Source organism: Vulpes vulpes, chromosome 10, assembly GCF_048418805.1.
Source record: "Vulpes vulpes isolate BD-2025 chromosome 10, VulVul3, whole genome shotgun sequence".
Lineage (NCBI taxonomy): Eukaryota > Metazoa > Chordata > Mammalia > Carnivora > Canidae > Vulpes > Vulpes vulpes.
This window is the reverse complement of record NC_132789.1, coordinates 31,890,294-31,912,643: the sequence shown is the minus strand read 5'-3', so window position 1 is coordinate 31,912,643 and position 22,350 is coordinate 31,890,294. Positions and strand designations below refer to the sequence as shown.

Genomic DNA, 22,350 nt, shown 5'->3' with positions numbered 1-22,350 from the left:
TGCTGAGAGTTGATTTTACACATTGGAAAGGCCTATGTTACACTATTGTTGTGGTCTCCAAACCAAATTTATTTAATTTATTTCAAAACTTGCTCTTCAATCCGTGTCATCAGAAACCCTAACAGTGGTGGTGCCATTTGAAAAGTCTTTCATGGCTCCCTGCTCTGCGGCCCACTCACCAAATTCTGGACTATTTTGTTTCATTTTCAGTTGGCCTCGAGGCTTCCAGTCTATCGCAGCTAGTTGGGTATAGATCTCGTGCTCTCCCCTCCATTCCTCATTCCTTGAGGGTTGGACCCCATCTTATTTTGATGTGTGTCCCATAGTGCCTTGGCTATAATAGATGCCCATGTTGGCCAGTGATTAAATGTGCTTTGTAAAGGCGAGGGCATTCCACAAATGTAAATGCTTTTCTTATTACATATGAGTTGGCCATTCTCATTCAACTCGTCTTTGTCGTGTAGCTTCATCAGACTCCACTGAGCGAAGCCACTCATTGGCAGTCAGGCCACTTGACTGACCCCCCATTTTCAATAGTTTTAGTGACTGCCTATTAGGAATCACTTATGCTCTTAGACTTAAAGATGTCCTGGCAAACCAAAGGTTGCCCGCAGTTAGGGGGTGGGCTTGGGCAGCTTCCTACACTCCTAGTGAGCTAGTGGCACAGGGTGATAAGTTCTTTAGCTTTCATAAATGCTAAATTGAGCCCATTTGCTTTGCTGAAAGCTTACCTGTGTCACTTCCCCTGGCACCAGCACTTAGCCAGGAATGCCTATGTTCTTGTATCTCAGCAAAGTGCTGCTCTGCACTGGCCGTATATTAGAACCACCTGGGAAGTATTTCTAAACTCCCCTTGAGTGGGCTCTGACTCCCCAGCCTCACAGCAGACTTTCTGATTCTCTGCGTGTAGGCATCTGCGTGCTTTTAGCTGCTCCATAATGATTCTAATAATGATTCTAATATGCAGCCAGTGTTGGAAACCACTGCTTTAAGTAGCGCGCCTGTCCTCCAGCTGCCACGTTGTAAAACATTGTATGGTAACTTGAGATGGATATTGGTATCTCTGAAATACCTTTATTTTTCTTGGCTCTTTGGATTCAGAATTATCTAAATCTTCCATTTCTCCTTTTCCCAATTCCTGTTAGGATTCTGTGGGCCTTGTGCATCCACATTGAGGAAGAAGACTGTCTATCCTTTAGTAATTCATTTTCTCCCACACTTGCCTCACTGGAACAATGACGTGAGCATGATAAAATACTGAGCCACCTCCTCTATTTTGTAAAAGACTGAGAGGATTGGTATTCATTCTTTGAATGTTTGGTAGAATTTAGCGATGAAGCCTTCTGATCTTGGACTTCTGTTTGTTAGGAGGTTTTTGATGATTGATTCCATCTTCTTCCTAGTAATTGGTCTGTTTAGATTTTCTAGTTCACCATCATTCAGTGTTGGCGTGTTGTATGCCTCTAGGAATTTATCTATTTCTTTCAAGTTGTCCGGTTTGTGTAGCACATCATTGTTTACAGGAATCTCTTTGATACTCTGTATTTCTGTGGTATGGAGTATTCCATCTCCTCTTTCAATTCTGAGTTTGAGTTCTCTTTTTGTTGGTGAGTCTAGGTCTAGGTTTGTCAATTTTGTTTATCTTTTCAAAGAACCAGTGCTTTCATCGATCTTTTCCATTGTGTTTTTAGTTTGTATTTTACTTCTTCCCTGATCTTTATTTCCTTCCTTCCACTAACTTTGGGCTTATTTATTCTTCTTTCTCAAGTTCCTTTAGGTGTAAAGTTGGGCTGTTTTGTTTTGTTTTGTTTGAAAATTTCCTTGTTTTTTGAGGTAGGCATTGTTATAAACTTTCGCCTTAGAACTGCATCCCGTAAGTTTTGGTATGTTACATTTTCATTTGTCTCAAGATTTTTTTTTATTTCTCTTTTGATTTCTTCTTTGTCCCATTGTTGTTCAGTATCCTACCCTTGAACGTGTATTCTGATGCTTTTAGATGGAATATTTTTAAGTATCTGGTCTACTCTATGGCCATTGTTTCCATATCGATTTTCTCTCTGGATAATCTATGCATTGACGTAAGTGCGAAATTAGAGTCTCCAGCTCTTATTGTATTGCTGTTTCTCTGCTTAAGTCTGTTAATATTTGCTTTACCTATCTAGGTGCTCCTGTGTTGGGTGCATATTTACAAATGTTATATGTTTTGTTGAATTGGCTCCTTTATCACTATATGATGCCCATCTCTGTCTCTTATTAAAGTCTGTCTTGTCCATATAAGTATAGCTACTCCTCCACGTTTCTTTTGGTTTTCATTTGCACAAAATATCTTTTCCTACCCCTTCACTTCTAGTCTCTGGGTGTCCTTACATATAAAGTGAGTCTCTTGTAAGCAGCATACCGATAGGTCTTATTTTTTATTTTGTTTTTTTAAAGATTTATTCACCCATTTTAGAGAAAGAGCAAACAAGCGTGAGCAGGAGTGGCAGAGGGAGAGGGAGAATCTCAAGCAGTTTCTGTGCCAAGCATGGAACCTGACTCGGGGCTCAGTCCCACATCCCTGAGATCATGACCTGAGCTTAAACCAAAACTCAGATGCTTAACTGACTTTGCTACCCGGGTGCCCTGGTAGATTTTGTTCTTTAATCCATTTGGCCGCTCTGTCTTTTCAGTCGGGAATTTAGTCTGTTTACATTTTGAGTAGTTATTGATTATGTATTATGGGCTTAGTGCTATTTAATTAATTGTTTTCTGGCTGTTCGTATAGTCTTTATCTCTTCCTTTCCTCCTCTCTTGCTCTCTTCCTTTGTGCTTTGCTTTATTTTAGTGGTATGCTTGTATTTCTTTCTTTTTATCTTTTGCATATTTCCTACAGGTTTTTGCTTTATGGCTATCGTGAAGCAACTTCTACAACAGTCTATTTAAGTTGATAACAACTTAAGTTTGATCCCATTGTAAAGCTCAACATTATTTCCCCCCATGTTTTATGTTTTTGATGTCACATTTTACATGTTTTTCTTTTGTGTATCCCTTACTTAATTGTAATCAGTTATTTTTATTCTTTGTCTTTTACTACATATGCACCTTTCCAGTGAGAACTATTCTTCATATGTGTTCTAATCACTAAGTAGCACCCTTTCTTTTCAGTTGAAAGAAATCTCTTTAGCATCTCTCGGGGTTTTCTTGCTTTTTCTTTTTACTTCAACATCCTTTGTAAGGCTGTTTTAATGGTGATAAAGTCCTTTAGCTTTTGCTTGTTTAGAAAAGTCTCTCTCCTTCACTTCTGAATGATAACTTTGCCAAGTAGACTAGTGTCGGTCAGAAGATTTTTTCTTTCAGCCCTTCGAATGTATTGTGTTACTCCCTCTGGTCTGCAAAGTTTCTGCTGAAAAATACGTGATACTTTTACGTGGGGGGGGGAGCGGGGAGAGGGGTGTGTTCTATTGTACATAACGAATTACTTTTTCCTTGGTTCTTCTAATGGTTTCTTCTTGTCTTTAAATTTAACATTTCAATTAGTATGTGTCTTGGTGTTGATTTCTTTGGAATCCCCTAATTTGAAACCCTCTGTGCTTCTTAGATCTGTAGGTCTGTTTTCTTCTCCTGGTTAGGGAATTTAGTATTTCAGCCGTTATTTTTTCAAATAATATTTCTGTCCCTTTCTCTCTTTTTCCTTTGGGAAGCCCTATGACGCAAATGGTAGTCCATTTGATGCTATCCACAAGCTTATGAGGCTATCTTCACTTTTTATTTTTCATTCTCTTCTCCTTTGGTGCTCTGATTAGGTGAGCTCCAATGTCTTATCTTCAAGTTACCTGATCTTCTGCTTTACCTAATTTTCTGTTGAAACCCTCTAGTGTATTTTTCAGCTCAGTTTTGTATTCTTCAGCTCTGTGTCTTCTATTCCATAGTTTCCTATATTTTCCATCTTTTTGTTGACATTCTTACTGTGTTCATTCATTCATTCATTCATTCATTCATGAATGAATGAATACTGTAGGTCATTCAACAACCTACGTTCCTTGTTAGCAGCTCTATCGACCACTAGATGTGTCAGACCTAAGGCCTACCCCTCAGGCCAAAGATCTAGGACAAGAAAAGAGGCCTCCTGCTCAGAAAGACTGGGAACATGCCCCAGTATGCTGTCTGTGCAGTGCCTTTGGGGTGGTAGCCTACTAAGAACTGTCCTTCCAATTGCCATAGTCCTGTGGAACCCAGGAATACAAGCGCCCCAGGCTACCAGTGACAGTCAGTCAAGGGGTATCCCCTGTGGCAGCTGCAAAAACCAGGGACCAGGTGTGTAGACATCTTCCTTCCAGGATATATTGGCACTGTGAAGCACAGCAGAGGGTTAAAGACGAAGATAGAATATGCCCTCTAAATTCTCTGAAAAGGATTATAGTCAGCCCAAGATGCATTTTTAATTAGAAGCCTGCCCCTCAAGCTGCAGTCACAACAATTAGCTAACACGCCTCCTTTACAGGAAGACTGAGCTCCTGACTCTGTTTTCTCTTGCTATGCCCTGGGGGTGGTTGCTATTGAAGAACTCTTTCTCCATTGGTTACAGTCCTAGGGGACCCACAAGAGTAAGCCGTACCAGCCACCAGAGCTAGATCTTATAGGGGTGTCTCCTGGTTACAGTTTTAAAAATCAGACCCCCAGACAGGGATAGGAGCTCCTTTCTGGGTGTTCTTTGTTATGAGAGTCTCATGGGATCAAGAGCACAAGCTTCCTTGACCTTCAGAGCCAAGTGACTAAGTGGTGTCATGTAGGAGGCAGCCACAAATATCAGAATGAATGAAAGTTTGCCCTTTGTGACAACTTGAATGGACCCCAAGGGCATTATGCAATGTGAACTATGCAGAGAGAAAAAGACAAATATCATATGACCTTTCTCATATGTGGAATTAGAATTCTTTCTGAGCATTAAGATATGATTAGATCAGAGCCTTAAGGAAATCTCCTTCTCAGACTTGTGAAAGATGAATGAGTGGTCCAACGGAGGAGGTGTTTTGGGAGGCTTTTGAAGAAGTGTTGAGAAGAAATGGTATAGGAGGCCGAACTAGGGCAGGATCTGCGAAAAAGGAGAAGGTGGGCCAGACTTAAAGGCTGTCTCAAAGTTAGGAGCCCCGAATTCATGATCATTTGTTGTGGGAATGAGGGAAAAGTCTAGGATGACTCCCCCAAGTGTGTGGTCTGCATGATGGAGAGATCAAGGAGTCATTTAGCAAAGTAGAGAAAATAGATAAGGAAGCAGCTTTGGGCTGGAGGTGGAGATAATATAAAAAATTCTGCATTGAACGTGGTTAAAGTTCAGAACATTTTTGAAAATTCGGGCCTGACTTAGGAGAAACACTGGATATGTACATTTGGAAATCCTCCATCTCACATTAATGATTGAGGTCACAGGAACAGACGAGATTACCCAAGGAGAACATACCAGGTAAAAGAAGCCAACCCTGACTCCAGCTAGTGGCAGCCTTGGGGAAGGGCAGAACCATAGATGGAGGAGAGCCTAGGAAGGCCACTTAGGAGAGAGCACCAGGATGGGAAGCAGGGAAGAACATTTTCAGGAATGACACAGCTGAGCAGTTTCAGTTGCTACAGAGAACCATTCTTGCATTTGGTCGTTGTGAAGATTTTGGCGGTCCTAATAAGGAGAGTGACTAGCTTGGTGTGGTTGCGTGGAAGCCATACTGTTACCTTGAGAAATTAATTAAGGAGAAAAAGAAGAAATACGTAGTCGGCTTGGCTGTGAAAGGTAGAAAGAAACAAAATCACTGGTAGAGATTGGAAAAGGCTTAGTGAAGGAAGGGAGCAAAATTTGTTTGCAGATGAAGGACTGAAGAAACAGGAAGGTCGAAGATACGGAGGGGAAGCGGATAATTTCTGGCAGAGGCTCCTAGAATGGGACAGGGGAGAGCAGGACCCAAGAACACAGTAGGAGGCTTGAATCGTGGGCAAGCTACAGAATGTCTCTTCGCTTGATACAAAGGAGAAAAGCAAAGGAGGGCTAAGGAGGAAATATATTATTGGTTTATTGAGCAGCAACCAAGATTGTTGCAGTGGGACAAGCCCCGATTTCTCTATGAAGTAAGCAGTAAAGGCATCTCTCAGCAGAGACCATGACGTGCCAATAAAGCAGAAATAATGAGAATGACTATTTTATGTCCAGCTAGTGTACAGGGCTGCAGGCCAAAAGCAGGGATCAGTCTTCACCTCAGTTCCTGATACTCCTGATCCTTGAAGAGCCAGGCGAGGGCAGAAGCTTCAGGGTCAGGTGAGATTCATAAGCAGAGCCTCACAAACCTGCAGCGCTGGCATCACAGTGGGTAGTTATGTATACTTGCCCACTGCAGCCCAGCAACAGATTGTCACACTTGGTTGTCCCTGATGCAGCCTCGTGGCCCTTCACTTCAAGCAGTTCTCCTTGGGGCCGTCATAACTGTGGCTGTGTTTTACCTAAGCAAGCAATACCACGTCTATTTCTCTAAATCGTGTACAACTTTCGTCATTGGGTGGATGAATGGTCTGTGGACCGAACTGCTTGATTCCTTCCGTAGTTCCCATCTATTGTTCGTGACCACTTTTATGCATTCAGACAAAAAGGGGGGAGAATGTGTTGAGAGCTTTGTTAGAATCCTCTCATTCTTCCATCGCCATTCTTTATCACGTGGATTTAGATCAGGCCACACTCAACAGTAAGGGTATTAGGTGACTCGGGTGTGTGTGTCTGTGTTTCCAAATGTGAAACAGAGGGAAACAAATGAAAAGAAATGCATATCATACGTGAAAAAATCAGGACGAAAACAAGTAGACACTCCCATTTAAGGGTTAGAAACGAATGAAAATGACTGAATACTAAATAACAAATGTTTTGTCTCTATAACGTCTGATCCCTCTTCTCTGATCATTTAGCATCTTTATGTTGAACGTGCCACCAAAGAGAGACCCCACCATCTTGCTGGGAAACAGACCAAAGCCCTGAAACATGCTAAAGACGTAAAGGATATGGTCAGTGAGGTAAGTTGGGAATTTGGCACCAAGGTACACTGGGTTAAAGAAGAATATCCTGGGGTGCCCGGGTGGCTCAACATGGATCGTGGAAACACCACCACTGAAACAACGAAAGGCACCAACAGTATCAGTCAGGCACGGGAGCCAAGAATGATGCTGAGATGCTAAAAGCCTGTTGTTTTTCTCATTGGTCCTCTCAGTTAGCAAAACTAGGACCCCTTCTTATAATTCCTTGGTAGCATTTGCTAGGGATTCTTGAGAAGTCATTGCTACTTATCCATACAGTCATGGTCTTGGAGTCAGCCAAACATGGTTTCAAATCCTGTTGTTGTCACCTGCCCACTGTGACTCTATATAATTTACTTAATATCTCTGAGCCTCTGTTTTCTTATATGTGGACTATGGATAAGAATTATGATAATTAAATTAGGTGGAACAAGATATCATATATAACATTCCTGGCACAGAGCTGGGCTCTTAGTAGACACTCAGAAAAGCTTCGTTCCCTTTCTTCTCTTGACCACCTAAATCGTGAGAAGGACACATTGGTTAGAATTAGGAGGGGACGGGCTTTCATCTCCCATACCACACGATCAAGGACGCAGCTGGCTTTTAATGATCATGAGATTACCTGTTGGTAAAGATATGAAACTAGAGGAGCCTGGGTGGCTCCGGTCATAATATCATGGGTCATCAAGCCCTGAGTCAGGCTTCCTGCTCAGTGGGGAGTCTACCTCTCTGTCTCCCTCTGTGCTCAAGGTCTCTCTCTCTCTCTCTTGTTGTCTGTCTCAAACAAATAGTATCTTTAAAAACATATGAAATGAATCAATTCAGGGTAGACAGTCCGTTCTTAGCAGCATATTTTTCAGAGCCCACCTGCAGATGCACTACACCCATTACCAGAACTGGAATCCCTAGAGGACTGGCTGCACACTGGGACTTAAACTCAGACAAAAGCCCCATCAACCTCTCATAACCCCTCAATTTAAGAATATACTGCTCTAGGACTTCAAGGCATCTTAAAGTCATTAGAGTGATCTCTAAAGAGAAATGTGAATTGAAACAGCAGAATTGAAACAGTATCTCAGTTCCATAATTTTCATTTGGAGCTGAAAGGAGTCTGCTAGTTGGACTAGCACCTTGTCCCCTGACCCTGTGAGATATGTAGATCCCACCCCTGGTGTCTAGTGGCATGAGATCCAGTGGGCTGAGCACATAGTGCTGGCATCTCCCGAAACATCCAAGGTAGTTAGCATGCTCTTCCCTAAATGTATAATGCGCATGTGTGCTGCTCAGAGCTGCACTGTGCCAACACACCAAGGCACTGGTTCTCTGCTGTTGGGGGCCAGGGGCAGACCATTTTGCTTAAAAGAGAAGCTGAGAGAGTTGTATACTACCCTCAAAGTCCATCGCCTAGAATAATTTTAGTCTTCTTGTGACATCCCCAGTCTTTATCACTTCAAGGTTAATTTGAACAAGCCTTCTCTACATCACCCCTCTCTGGGGTGGTCACACAGTGAAATTGGCCCCAGGGCTCCTTACGCCCCAATGGACAGCCCGACCCTACTCCTAGGCCTCTCTCCTACCAGTGCCGATAACTCTAACCTTCAAAATAGTCCAATGTCACAAGGGTGTTATCTGGCATTGAGTTTGGCTTTTCTACGGTGGCTGTCCCCCCAAGTGGAGCTAAGCAATTTTATGGGATTATTCATGTGAAAACTAAAGTTGCGATGTCAGAGAAAAGACCGCTTTAGTTATGGGTTGGTTCAGCTACCCAAAGGACTTGAGGTTGAAAACAGACTGCTCAGAGAAGTACTCATCTTGTGTAAATGGGATGAATCTTCTGTGCTATTCTTAAAGTTAAGAGATTTCATCTCTTGAAATAGCACAAAGATCAAGATTGTAAAATAAAATTTCAGGACTGCCTCATGGAGAAGGTATTTTGATGCTTGGAGTTAGAAACTAAATCTTTGTCCTCTTCCCATGTACATTAATAAGTCTTGGGCTCCACAAGATTGTTTACTTTTTTTCTCCTCCCAATCAGCTTTTCGTTTGCTTCCTTGAGTTTTATCTATCTATCTATCTATTTATTTTAAGGATTTTATTTTATTTATTTATTTTCTTTTTTGCAATTTGGGATATTAGTATGTAAAAGGCCTTACAAATAAAAGCAAAACCAATCACATTAATCCAGTATATTAACTCATGGTTCTATTAATAATCATTAAAATTGTATGAGGAATACATCAATAAACAGTGAAAATGATAGTATTTCCCCCCGTGTGACATTGTCAAAGAAAATAAGGAAAGTAAGGGTGAGGAGTTACCCAGACTGTCAGAGACTCGGGACTTTCCGAAGGGGGTGTGGGGTCAGACAAGACTTGTTGTCCAGCAGCTTCCACACTGTATTGCGCGCTCTTTTCCCAACCGATGAGTTAGCCAGTGATCTTTTGTACTAGTTGCCAAAACATGAGGTTGTATCGGGTTAGGTAAGTGATGGTTATGAGTAGGATCCTGGGACAGCCTCTGGAATCAGGCAGGCAGACATGTGTCTTCTCAATGAGAAAGAGCCCGAGAAATTCAGGCTACTCTTTGCAATTCACCTGAAGCCACTGATCTTAACAGGGCTTGAACTGCATGTCCATATCTTCTTCTTTTGTTGCAGTTCAATCAGACATCCGTTTATATATAGGTTTTGGCCAATGTGAACCAGTGCCCACAGCCCCAATTCATGGAAGACCCAAAAGGAGAAGTCTCTCTTTTTAGTTTTGTTCCTTTTGAAGGATCCTCCCAATCTGCTCTGGGCACAGCTATTGGAGAATGATGGTCCAGACAATAACAGTGGGGTAGTGAAGAGCAACTCTGAAGACCCATGAGTTCTGAGCATGAGTGATAGAAGGAATGGAGGCCCCTTCCTATGTCATTCAACCTGTTAGAAGCTGTGAATTGGTTTCTTCACTGACAATGTAATTGCAATGAAGGGGGAAGAGGTTGAGATTCAGAAAAGCCAGGTTCCATCTGTGGTCTGCTCTCTGAATCAGTGGTTGAGCATCTGAATTTGGCTCAGGACGTGATCCCAGGGTCCTGGGATCCAGTCCCACATTAGTCTCCCCCAGGGCGCCTGCTTTTCCCTCTACCTGTGTCTCTGCCTCTCTGTGTGTGTGTCTCATAAATTAATAAATAAAATCCCCACAGAGTGTGGGGAGTCTTGTCTCTGCGCCTCCCCCGGGGGACCTGCCCTCGCAGTGAGCAGGCGGCCTGGCTCCGGCGGCCGAGGGCCCACCTGTTTGCAGGGTGGCCACTAAACGCCTCCCGTCTGGGAGAAGAGATCTTTCCTCTCCCCTGCCTGAATTTGGAAGGGGTAACGTTTCCCCAATTGCTAGGACAAATCGGTGGATAAAGCAGGAGGTGGTATGTGATTTCACTACTGCCCAGGATACCATCCTTGCCCTCAGGACCCCAGAAAGTGGGGATTGACTCAGGTGAGGGGCTGTGTAGCTTTAGTGATCTCTCCTCTCCAGACTCAAGTGAGGCTGGCTGTGTTCAGTGCCTCCAGGGTCAGAAGCGAGAAAGGAGAAAAGGTGAAAGTGGCTGGCTCAGAGCCACCCTGGGCAGGGATGTGGTTGTGAGCAGCAGTCCCTTCGTACCATCCGCACAATCTCCCACGGGGCCTTTCAGCATTTCTTCTCTTCCTTGATCGGCTTTGCCAATTAGGTAGATTTCTCATTAAGTGATAGAATAAATGTGGAATAAGAGCTATGGCCGCATTAGCACAGTGCCTGTTAAACAAAGGATGAGACAGAAACGTTAGGTCGTTTTCCTAACTTGCTTTTCTCAGAACAGGGCCCTAACTCAGCCCCTGTTACAAGGGCACAGCTGTCCTGGAACTTGTTGCTTGAGAGGTGGCTGTGGCATGCAGAATCAGGGCTGAGGGCAGCCCTGGCCAGCTGCATTTGTGAGCGGCCCGGGCTGCTTTTCCATGACCCCGATGATGATTTTCTGAATCCGTGTAGTGTTTCGTGTAGGGAATGCCCTGAACACGGGGATTGGTTACGCAGCGGATTGCTGCACTAGTTAGTTGAATTCTTAGAATGGCATCTGAGTTGGTTGCCAGTGCAAGTCCCCATAAATGGTTTCTTAATCCAAATGCTGCTTCTTGACAGGACTCCACACCAGGACTCTTCCTTGCTCTGCACTCACTGCTCTGACCCTCTAGGGACACCTGCACCTGGAGACATGCTGATGGGTAACAGCGAGTGCTGCTGCTGTGAGTGCTCACTCACAGGGGCCTCCCGGAGTGCTCCATGTGACCCAGACCCAGCTTTCTCAGGGGAGGGGAAAGCCGAGGCTGTTTGTTGTCCCCAAAAGTCAAAGCCTTAACAAGGATGGTTGAGGAGAGAGGGAAAAAGGAGTCTGGCCACTCCTGGACAAGCCCAGGCAGGATGGTGGTGTCCCTGCTGGGGGCAGTCAAAGTGGGGGAAATGGCCTCGGGCACCGTGTTAATGATTTGCCTGAGGGAACTGGAAAGTGGCTTCTCCTAATAACACTTCTGCCCAGCTCTGGAATTCGTGAGACTTCCATCTAGAGCGGGTGTCCTTTGTGTCACTGCAAGGCAACTTGCGCCCTCCTCCCCAGGGCCAAGTATCCCCATCACCAGAGGAAATGAAGCAGGGGAAGCACTTTGGTGACATCACGCAGAATAGTTGTGAGTAGAGGCCTCCCAAAGGCTGACTGTATGATCCCACCCAAGGCTAGTCCTAGGTTTGGGCCCAGGTAAATCTGGCTGGGGCTGGGCTGGGGCTGTAGGGGCCAGGCTCCCATCCTGGAGAGAGCTGCCAGGTGTGGAGGCTCTGTGTGGCTGCATGTCAATGGCCAGGCAGTGGGCTGGGCAGGGGCTCCAGGGCCAAAGGGAAATTTCCATGTTGGGCAGTTGTGGTGTTGGGGGCAGGCTGGCGGTGACTGTGACGAAGGCCTTCCTGTGGCTGGGGGATCCTCGAAGGGCCAGACTGAATGGGAAGGAGCTCTAGTGGAGCTAGGAGAGGCTGGGAAGGCGGAGTGGTGTCTCTAGGGGTGACCTCAAGGCCCAGCCTGCAGGGGTGTTGTTGGAAGAGCCGGAAGGGCCTGCGGAAATGAGTGGCGGGTAGCAGAGAGAGGGTCAGCAGGACCCTGGTGGGAGCGGGGCTGTGCTAGGGAAGGCGGGAGACCGTGGGCACATCACGTGGGGGTTCCGTGAGGGTTGAATGGCGGTAGCTGGAAAGGCAGAACCGGCAGCTGCCTTTAACATGGGAGAGGAAAGGGACTGTAGAGTTGGGGAGCTGGCCTTGCGAGGGTGGGGCTTCTCCTGCAGACTCCCTGCCTGGTGTGGGCCAGAGGGCAGAGGCAGCTGCTTGGGGACCCAGTGGTTAGTCCAGGCTGATACTGGGGAGTAAGCAGGGGTGAGCTGGGTAGAAGGGGCTGAGGAGAGTGAATATGAGGAGGTACCGTGGAAGGGATGCTTCTTGAGAGCTGAAAGGGAGGCAGAATCGGGCTTAACCACAGACACCCAAGCAGGGAGTGGGGACACCGAATGGGGTCACCCAGCAGGTCCCCTTCCCTAGGCCTCTCCTACATGGTGGACTCCACCCTGCTGACCCCACCCCACTCCCTGCTGGGCTGTTCAGGGCTGATCCCCAGACTCAGTGGTGAAGGGTCAGTGTGATGCTGAAGGCGGGGTAAAGAGGGCTGTAGCGTCATTCCATAGACACAGCAGGTGCCAAGACTCAATGCCTGCAGCAGACAATGGTCTTCAGGGTTGGCATCATCAAGGTTGGAGCTGGGGAAGAGCTAGGAAGAGGTGCTTATGGGCAGCAGAGAGAGGCCTTGAAAGAGAGATGGAGGAATTGAATTAATTACAGGCACAATGTTGCCCCGTTCACGTGAATCCCCGGTATCCATGGAGTCATCTTCCACTGGGCAGGGCAGCAATGAGGTGGGCGCGGCCATGAGAAAGGAAATGGAAAGTTAGCGGGCGTGAGAACCCATGGCTTGCTCCTCTTGGGATGAGGGACTCTGACCTACAGATGATGGGTCCTCAGCTCTGGGACCTCCCTGCACTCTGGGGCCTCCCTTCATCTCTACAGGGTGGAAGTGGGTCTCTCGTCTCCCAGCTGCGTGTCCCACCCGTGGGTTCTCTCCATGCCTAGGAATGATGTCTGTGTCATGCTGTCCCTCCTCTGGGAGGTCACTGTCCCTGTGACCTTGTGACCAGGACTTGACCTTTCTCTCTCCCTACTCCCCTTCCTCCTCTCCTAACAACTCTCCATTTGCTTTCCCTTTCCATCCTCCAACAATCATATTGTTCTTAAATATTGGATAGGCAAGGACTGGCAGGAGATATACTGGCACCCACGCAGTCAATCCCCTGAACCCTGTGTGTGAGGAGAAGCTACCTTGGTCTGGGATAGCTGGGGAACTTGAATGAGACGATGCCACACACGTCCACATAGCCAGTGTTTGCTCTTGGGACGAGATGATCTTCCTTGGCACACGAGCCCGCCTTAAACAACCTCATCTGTTCCCAGAAGTGATACAGAGCAGAAGTGGAAATGAGAGGGTACTCAGTTGTCCAAATTCCCCCTGAATATTCAAGTGAAGTGCTGGAAAATATCCAACAGGGCAGCCCACTGAACACATGGTGCCTACCAGGGCTGGCGCAGAACCTTACAGGGAGGGCAAGGTGGTAGGGCCCTGGGCAGGTCTGAGGACAGGTGACGGGGTGGGCATAAGTAGGGTGTAGGGGGACAAGGCCTATGCTGGAGGCTGGAGAATTGGATGGTGAGAAGAACAGTGACCCTGTAGCCCTGCTAGCAGATGTTCTGGCCTAGGCCTAGGCCGTGCCCGGTGACAGGTCCGCGGGATGCTTCGGCAAAGACTGTGTGTGTGTGTGTGTGTGTGTGTGTGTGAGAGAGAGAGAGAGAGAGAGAGAGAGAGAGAGAGAAGCAGGCCCAGCTACACCTTCACACAGGCGTGTAGGTGCCCTGTGGCCAAGGAGGGTCTCCAGGTCTTCAATATTGGCCTCTCGCTCATAGAAGCCTGATTATGACAGACTGGTTTGTGTGGTGAAGCTGTCATGACCTAAGCAACCCAGGCGTGTATGTAGTGACTGCAGAGGAAATGTCCCTTAATATCCCCAACTCTTGGAGTCGACTTCAAGATGCGGGAAATGGGTGAGGAGCACGAAGGTCCATTACATGTTATATATCTTATACAGGACAGAATTTCCTTCTCTTGCACCTCCTGGCTCACATGAGAACTTAGTTTCCTGGTCTTCAGATTTGGGAGAGGGTTGCTCTGGCAGCCAGGCCATCTCCATCATAGGGCAATGACAAGAAAGATACCTAATCTGTGCCACACGACTGCCGAGTGGTGCTGGGCAACAAAACCAAGCTTTGACTTTTGGCAGCAGAGAAGGGTGGGAAGTGCACATTGTATGGGATCGATTATTAAGACAGCAAACCCAGGGAGGGGGATTAGAAATGCGGCACACACGGAAGGCCCCTGGACACAATTTCTGGTCCTATGACATCAGTAAAATAGGAGATGAACGAATCAGATTGCTAGCCAGTATTTCCCTTTCATTTTTGATTTCCTGCCCACCTTCTCCATTCTCCAGAGTAGGAGAGGCACACCCAGGGTCTGAGGAACCCTCTGCCACTACCCTACCAGAGCCCTGTTCCCTACCTGCCGAGTCTTCCTCCCCACTGCTGGAGCCGTCTATGCTCTCCAGACACAAATCTGTAGTAACACAAGCATGAGCAATCCGGTTATTGGAGGGAGGGGCTCACCCATTCATCCTACTCTAGTTGAGTTCTCTGCGGGTCATGAGGCGTCAACCTCCCTGACCTTTCTGGTGTGTTCTCAGATGTGCACTGGGCTTGGGGGAGTCAGAGACCTTAGACGGGGCAGGGATCACAGTTTCGAATTTTGCAGTGAGACCAAGATGCTGTAGGAATCCACTTCATCCTGTCCGTTCTACTCGCCCTTTACACTGTTCCCCTCCAACTGTGGCACATGAAATTCCAGCAGTTGTGGAGACCCCTGACATGTGGCTAGGGTGAGTGAGCAATTGGAGGGTTTATTTTCTGTAATTGTTTTCATGTAGTTATCGAGTTAATGATTGTGCCAGGTGGACTACAGACAGACTCCCCTTGGACTGCAGAGCACGAGCGTCCAACAACGAGCAAGACATAACCCCTGATCATTCCTCTTGCTTTAACTGCTGGCCCGTTAGCAACATCCACGTGTAGGTTGTCCTGGTCACACGCACAGGTGCCAGGCACTATGGGAGCCCACTGAGCACTAAAAGGCTGAGGTGAACACCTCGTTTGCAGGATAAATGGCCCCCAGAGGCTATGTCACAGCCTTCAGTCACAATGTCACGTTAAAAAAATGGAAAACCTGCTAAAATTCAAAAGTCACCACAAAGGAACACAAATAGCCAAAACGTTGTTGAGAAACTAGAAGAAGGTGGTGGCTTGGTTATTGCAGACTTCAAAGTACCTGAGACAGCTGTGCTAGGCAAGCAGCACGGTGCTGGCATAAAAGTAGGGGCACACTGCAGCAGAATAGAGAGTTCCAAAATAAATTCACTCGTTCATGCCTTGTTAATCCTTGAGGAGACCACAGGATGGGAAAAGGATACCCTCTTCAACAGGGAGCAGAATGAAAAGGCATCCGAAAGTGAAAGCCACAGCAGTGTTCCTGAGGATGTAGATAAGTTGGGGCTTTGTATGTTATTTGGCAGGTAGGTCATCAAGATGGACCGAGCTGATGCCAGGCGATTATTGCTGGAGGAAGGAAGTCCAAGGAGAGGCGCAGGAAAGTGCGTAGAAACACTGCCTCTGACTCCTTCCTACAGGGAATCGAATCCTTATGAAATAGTCTTTCTGAAAGAGGGTAAACCCCAAACGCATAGGACGTGTTACTGACAGAGTCCTGTGAGCCCGGGACCGCTTTGAAGTTCAGCAAAGCTCCACTGCTTTGTGGACCTCCTCAAGACCGTTGCTTTGCTCCGGTTCAACAGGCACCGCTCCTACCTGCATCTCAGCTCATCCATAAGATGGTAATTGACTCAAAGACACTTTGCTGCAGGCTCATTCAATCCAAGGAAAACTCGGCTCCATTTTAGAATTGTTCACTAATCATTCATCATAAGGAAAATCGAGTATAGAAGCTTTCAACCGACCGACATCCCTGGGTTTTAACAAGGACTACATCAAGAAAGTCCTAATTCTTTCCAGTCGTCCTTTTCTCTGCAAAATACCCGTGTCCGTCAGGTCAGTGGGGATCCCTTCACTCAGGAGCCACAGAGCCAGTGGCAAGTTTGTGACTGGGTGTGGGGCACCTGTCATGAGCACTGGCGTACTTTTACCTGGCCCTGGCCCAGGCCATGTAGGCGATTTGCAACAACTTGCTATTGGGCACCAAGTTAATGACAATGCTTTCCTTTGAGCTCCTGTTTACCCCTCACACTTCACTGTGGGCCTATAAGTTGAAAGCATTATTTTTAAGGCTAATGAAGCTCTTAGGAAATCCTCTGAAATATCTTCCTGAATCTTCTCTGCTTGGATCCTGCATGAGACACATCCCCAGCCAGGACAGATGTTGTGCCCTTTGTTACTGACTCATCCCCCTCTGAGGAAAGGGAATACTAAGCAAACCTCCAGGTGCAGCTGTGGTGAGGGAGGAATGTGGCAACCTAAGCAGTGTGCCTGGTGACGGTGAGGTTTACTTTTGGTAACTGGACACTTGGGTTGATTTGCATAATTGAGACATGTCTCGCGATGGAACACACACACTCAACGCACTGACACACACAGCCACCCACGTCCATCCACTCACATAGGACCAACCCCCAGCCCTCATACAGACAAGCCACAATACCTAAATGACCTGCTTGCTTCCAGAGTCTGTAGAACATAGTCATCCTTTTTCTTTAATGGACAGTCATTTTTTCCCACAACCCCACCCTCCAATCGCAGTAGGAACCCAGGATCAGGGAAGCTCTCCGGTCCAAAGCAGAGGGGAAAGACCTACCTTGTGCATCAGTCACATTCCTCCTCGAGAAGTGTCTGATAAAGAAACCATCTTGGTCTCCCTCGTCCTGCAGTTAGTGAAAGGGAAACACTATGAGGATCGCATCCCTCTGTGCACATCTGCACATGTCTTTTGTTCTCTTGATGACATTAGCAAGTGACTTGGAGTACAGTCCTTGAGTCAAAGATCGCAAAAAAGTAGTAAATGTGACCTGCAGGAAAGGCTCCAAATTTGAATGTCAGATCTCATAGCTCCATTTTGTTCAGCAAACAAGCTATGTGACACGAAGGAAAAGGATGTCCTAGAAAATGCTTGATACCATTTGTTGTGTAACCAGTGGTGATGGTTCTTAAAGCCCCTCTAAATATGGTATCAGTGGGTGATTGAAACTCGGGACTAATTGGTAGTGCCAAGGAAATTAATTCCTTGGAAGTGGAAAGAAAGCATCAATTGCATTTCCTGCGCAGAAAATGACTTTACCTGAGAGAGAGCTGAGGTTTCTTCTTCCGCCTCTGAGTTGGGAATTTCTTGTGTCAGGTACTCAACTGGAGCTAGGAGGACACAGAGCCAGCGTGAGGATGCTGGAGGGGCTGCCTGGGAACTTGTGAGGGAGTTTGGAAGGATGAGGACAGGAGTTGAGTGTGTGCATGTGTGTGGCTAGGAAGTACGGACTGCGCTCCCCTCTATGGGGCCTCACCCTGTCCAGGATCTGTGGGCTCTCCAGGAATATGTGGCCTTTCCTATGTGCACTCAACACCAGTGACAGGCCCAATTCATTGATATGGACACCTATAGCTGCGCTTGTTTACATGACCATGGAGGCCTCTGTGTAATGTTGGGCCATGTAGGGGACTCTGGTAGAATCAGTGTTTTGAAAGAAGGACCCAGCTGCTGGATCTCCTTTGCTGCCTACTTTGAGAGCTGATGACACCATGACTGAGTGATTAATGCGCATCAATCGCCCAGAGCCATTCGGACCAACCCCTGGGTTCCCACCTTGGCTGTCAACGTGGGGGGTCAAGGGTTTGGGTCATTCATCTCTGCACCATCTCCTTCTCAGGAAAGGAAATGGAAACATCCTCCAGGTATAGCTGTGGTGAGGGAGGGATGGGCAAGTAAGGGGTGTCACAGTGATGAGATGACTTTGGAAAGCTGACCCCTCGATTGTGCTGCAAGTGTGGGAATACCCCCTGGGAAATCACACACTCACATACCACATAGATACGCAGACACACACATACACGCTAGTGTGGACACAGACGACCTTTGACACATGTGCACACAAACCATCACCTCCTACATGCCATAGTTCCTCCAGGCCCTGTACAACATGGTCTCACAGCTTTAGTGGACAATTTTCTCTCACCATACCCCAACCCTCATTCCCAGGAGGAATCCGGGATCAGAGGCCAGACTTGTATTGACACGAGATTTCACTGCCAAATAGGTTACTTTGAAATACATACAGTTTTGGTTAGTCTCAGCATCCACCTGCGATTGGAGAAAAGAGGAAAACAGTGAGGATCACAGCATCATGTACCCTGTTTGCAGATCTCTTTTGTTTGGTGAGAACTGAAGGAGACTGGGTGGAGTCCAAAGGTTGAGTCAGTGTTCCCCCGCTCCAGTGAAAGAGGAAGGACCCTGTTAAAGATGCTTGAGCTTTCAGTAACAGATCTCTGAAATCCAATCTGATCAACAGATCCAAAATGCTTTTTGAGAGGGAAACACTTTCTGCTGTTGAAGGTGCTGGATGCCACAAAATTTGTAAGTGAGGCTGCCCTGTTACATCCCCCTTTTTGTGTCTGCTGTCATTGGAAATAGTCTTTCATTCACCATTCTCCCCACAAAGGAGACTGCTTGTCTCATCCCTCAGGTGTATTATCCAAATTTTGTCCTGTGTACCTTCAAGTAGAAACCAATGAAGCAACCTTCCTTCTCAGAGAAAGAGAGGCCAGCTTACCTCAGGGGGAGATGAGGCCCGTTCCTGTGCCTCGTCCATGGGAACGTCCTCGGCTGGTCCCTCCGTGGGATCTAAGGACACACAGTATCTGTCAGGATGTTGGTTTTGCTGCCCAGGAGGGGCAGGGGAGTTTTGCTTGAGGTGGAAACGGGGACACAGAGCACAGGTGTGAACAGTGAGCAAGCAAGACCCGCCCTGCTGTTGGGCTAACTTCCTCGATGGATGAAGAAATGAAGAGCAGATGAGCAAGAAGGAAAAGGAATCTGGACTTTGCTTTCAAGCTAAATGGATCTATATAGTGGGCAATTGTCAGTCTCAAAATGTGAAACATTCGATGCCTTCTGCATTTCATGACTGTCCCCTGAGTCATCCTTCCCACTGTAAAGGCCAGCCACCTTCCCACTTCTTCACCTGTCACGGGACCAGTTCAGCTTCCATGCCTTCACACATACTGCTATGTACATGGTCCTCTATTCCTTCGGAGTGTTACTTTTGTGGGTTGAAATAGACGTAGTGTTGATGCTATTATTAATAAGTAAGTAATGCTCAGCAGCTCTGTTTACAGTCCTGATGCTGTGTACTTAGCACTGCCATCTGATCTACATCCAAACCTTTCCATCCTAAGGAATCTCCCTACCCATAAAGAGATGAATGTTCCTCCTCCCCTCACCTCCTGCCTCCAGCCATCCGAGTGTCTATTTTCTGGGTCTATGAATTTGCCTACTCTAATTTGATCCTTTAAGTGCGGTCAAGTAATTTACTTTTTCTCCGCATGTCTTCTCTCGAACAGCATATTGGTTATTCAAGGTCTCTCCGTTTTGTAGCATATTGAGCCATTTGGGGTTTTTTTTTATGGCTGAGTCACATTATGTTTTGTGCATATCACATTTTAGATGTCCTTTCATCCGTTCTGGATTGGAGGGTTGTGCCTATCTCTAGCTCTTAGGAAGTCTGCTGTCACGAACATGGGTGCCCAGATGACACTTGTAAATGCATGTTGACTTCCATGGTTTTAGTAAGGTGATCGACTTGAAAATTTGTACATTTGAAATCGTGGAAAAATGTGTCACTACATTTTGTATTCTGCAATTTCTACGTCAGAAGTGAAAGAATTATTCTTAAATCCACTTAATGAGTAAATTCTCACAAACCTTCTTCTGTGTCACTGATCGGTTTTCTCCGGTTGTGCAGAAAGAAGGGCGCTTTCTTAAATCTCCTCTTTTTTGACGTGGACCTCGCATCTTCTTTCTGATCCCCCACACGGGTTCCTGGAAAATACATAGCAATAGAAAGCAGTGTTGGCATCTAGTGGGCAGAAGTCCATGGGGGATTAGTCCAAATTGACTCTTGTTTCAGCCTTCTATTCCCCCTACACAACTGTTGCCTCATGGAGTGTCATGCCTCCAACTTGCACTTAGGAAGACTTTGCATTGAGGTGTGTCCTGAAATACCCCCACAGACAGGTTTTGTGGGCAAATACCCCGATTTACCAGAGACATTAAAGCAATGCAGCAAAGCACCATGAGCAGGCCTTATGTTGGATTCTCATCCTACTTAGAAGGTGCACGTACCTGACAGAGTTCCAGAAAGCCCTCTGTGCCTCAGTTCCCTGTTCTGAGATGTGGAAATGTCCATACCACCTACTCACTAGTGTGCTGTTAGGAGGCGAAATAGGATTGTCTTCAATTAGAGCCTTGGGCACAGTGATGGTTGGATGCTTCACGATTGCTTTGTAGGTATGCAGCACTCAAACGGCTACAGAATGAGTTAGACGTCTGGTCTTGGATGGATCTAGACAGGGGACTTGGATGTCTCCACAGCATGGAAGGATGGAAGTTCCCTCTTCAGCCTTCATATGGAAATTATGCTCTAGAGCTCTTGGAGGCCAAGTAACAGCCCACTGCTGGAATGCCTGTAGTCGCACCATCAGGAGGGGAAGCAGGGGCTATAACCCATGGTTTACAATGTAGGCATTGAGAGATAGGGAGCTGAAGGAACTTTCCAGAGTGGCTATACTGTTGTGTGATGGATCATGGACAGGAATTAAACTCATGATGCTGAGTGTTCTGAGATTGATCTACGGTATGGTCTAGGGACCTGGAATAAAGCCCATCCAAGGGTAAATACCGTTACCCTGGCTGGAGGGAGTGCCTCCCTGCTCCTTTCTTCTACCCTCCCTCACACCTTCTCTCTACTCCCAGCTCTCTTCATCCTCTCTAGACCCTGTCAGGGCTGGGGACAGGCTCCTGTCGCCTCTTCGACAGTCCACGGCCTAGGTACCGCCTCGAGACTCATTCCAGGACTCTCTCGGAGGACCATCCAACCATCCATGACTCGCCTACAGATGTTCACTCCACCTCCCCGATGGCCTGGTCCCTTCTCATTCACTCCAAGGCATCGCTCAGACAGCCAATGAGAGCATCCACACCAACCCCTGAAAATACCAAAGGGAATCCCACTTTCCTTCCATCTGAAACTGTCTGGATTTAGACTGCTCACATTTGCTTTCAGATTTTGACACCTACACTGAGAAGAGCTGACTTTTCCCTGTCATATGTTGCCAGGTGATCCATAGAGCAGTGTAGTGTGTTTCCTGAGTGTGTTCTTTAAAAGACTATGGTCAAAGTTGACATTTAGAAGTAGAACATTCTTTTAAATGTAGAAGATATATAAGGAAGCCAGCTTCATCAAACAATCAAAATTAAGTTTTGCAGGAAAACCAGAAAATACATTAATCTTACAACGTGGACAACTGGGACGGCAGAAATGAAAATGCAAAAAAAAAAAAGAAAAAACAAACAAAAAGAGAGAAGCGTTTCTGAACCAGTCAGCAAGCCAGCTTGAGAGAACAGACTTCAGAACATGAGAATGAACATACCTTTAAAACAGCATTTCAGATTTCCCATTGTAGGGAGCGTCTCACCTGCTACCAAACTGCACTTGATCAGCTCAGAGAGTGACTCAGAGAGTGAGCGTTGGAATGAAAGGTGAGCATCATCACATCACCGTGGTGATGGGTCATGATAGAACTTTCAGCGTGAAGGCAGGTCTGCACATTCTGGCTCCAGCTGCTGCTGTCTGGCCCAGTGGTATCCTCACAGGCCAAGTGTGGCATTAAGAGGACATGTCTTTTCTCAAAAATGGAAGGTGGCCAAACCCTATTCCCTGTTCGTGAGAGCAATGACAGCAGGGAAAGGGACCCACACTCTAATAGAGGTGACCCTGAAAACTTGCAGGGTGAAGCGGGATCAATCAAACATATTAGGAATCAAAAGAGGTTCCTTTCCTGATTAGAAATCCTA

At 46.5% G+C, this 22,350-nt stretch overlaps 1 protein-coding gene across 1 annotated transcript in view; it reads left to right on the top strand.

Moving 5' to 3' along the window:
- The window catches only part of LOC140594330 (nebulin-like), an 82,433-nt gene that overhangs the window by 24,266 nt on the left and 35,817 nt on the right, over window positions 1–22,350 (top strand). The window contains exon 7 of the mRNA XM_072725269.1: window positions 6,916–7,020. The gene's annotated coding sequence lies outside the window, so the exon portion shown is untranslated. The remainder of the gene's footprint in view (window positions 1–6,915; window positions 7,021–22,350) is intronic.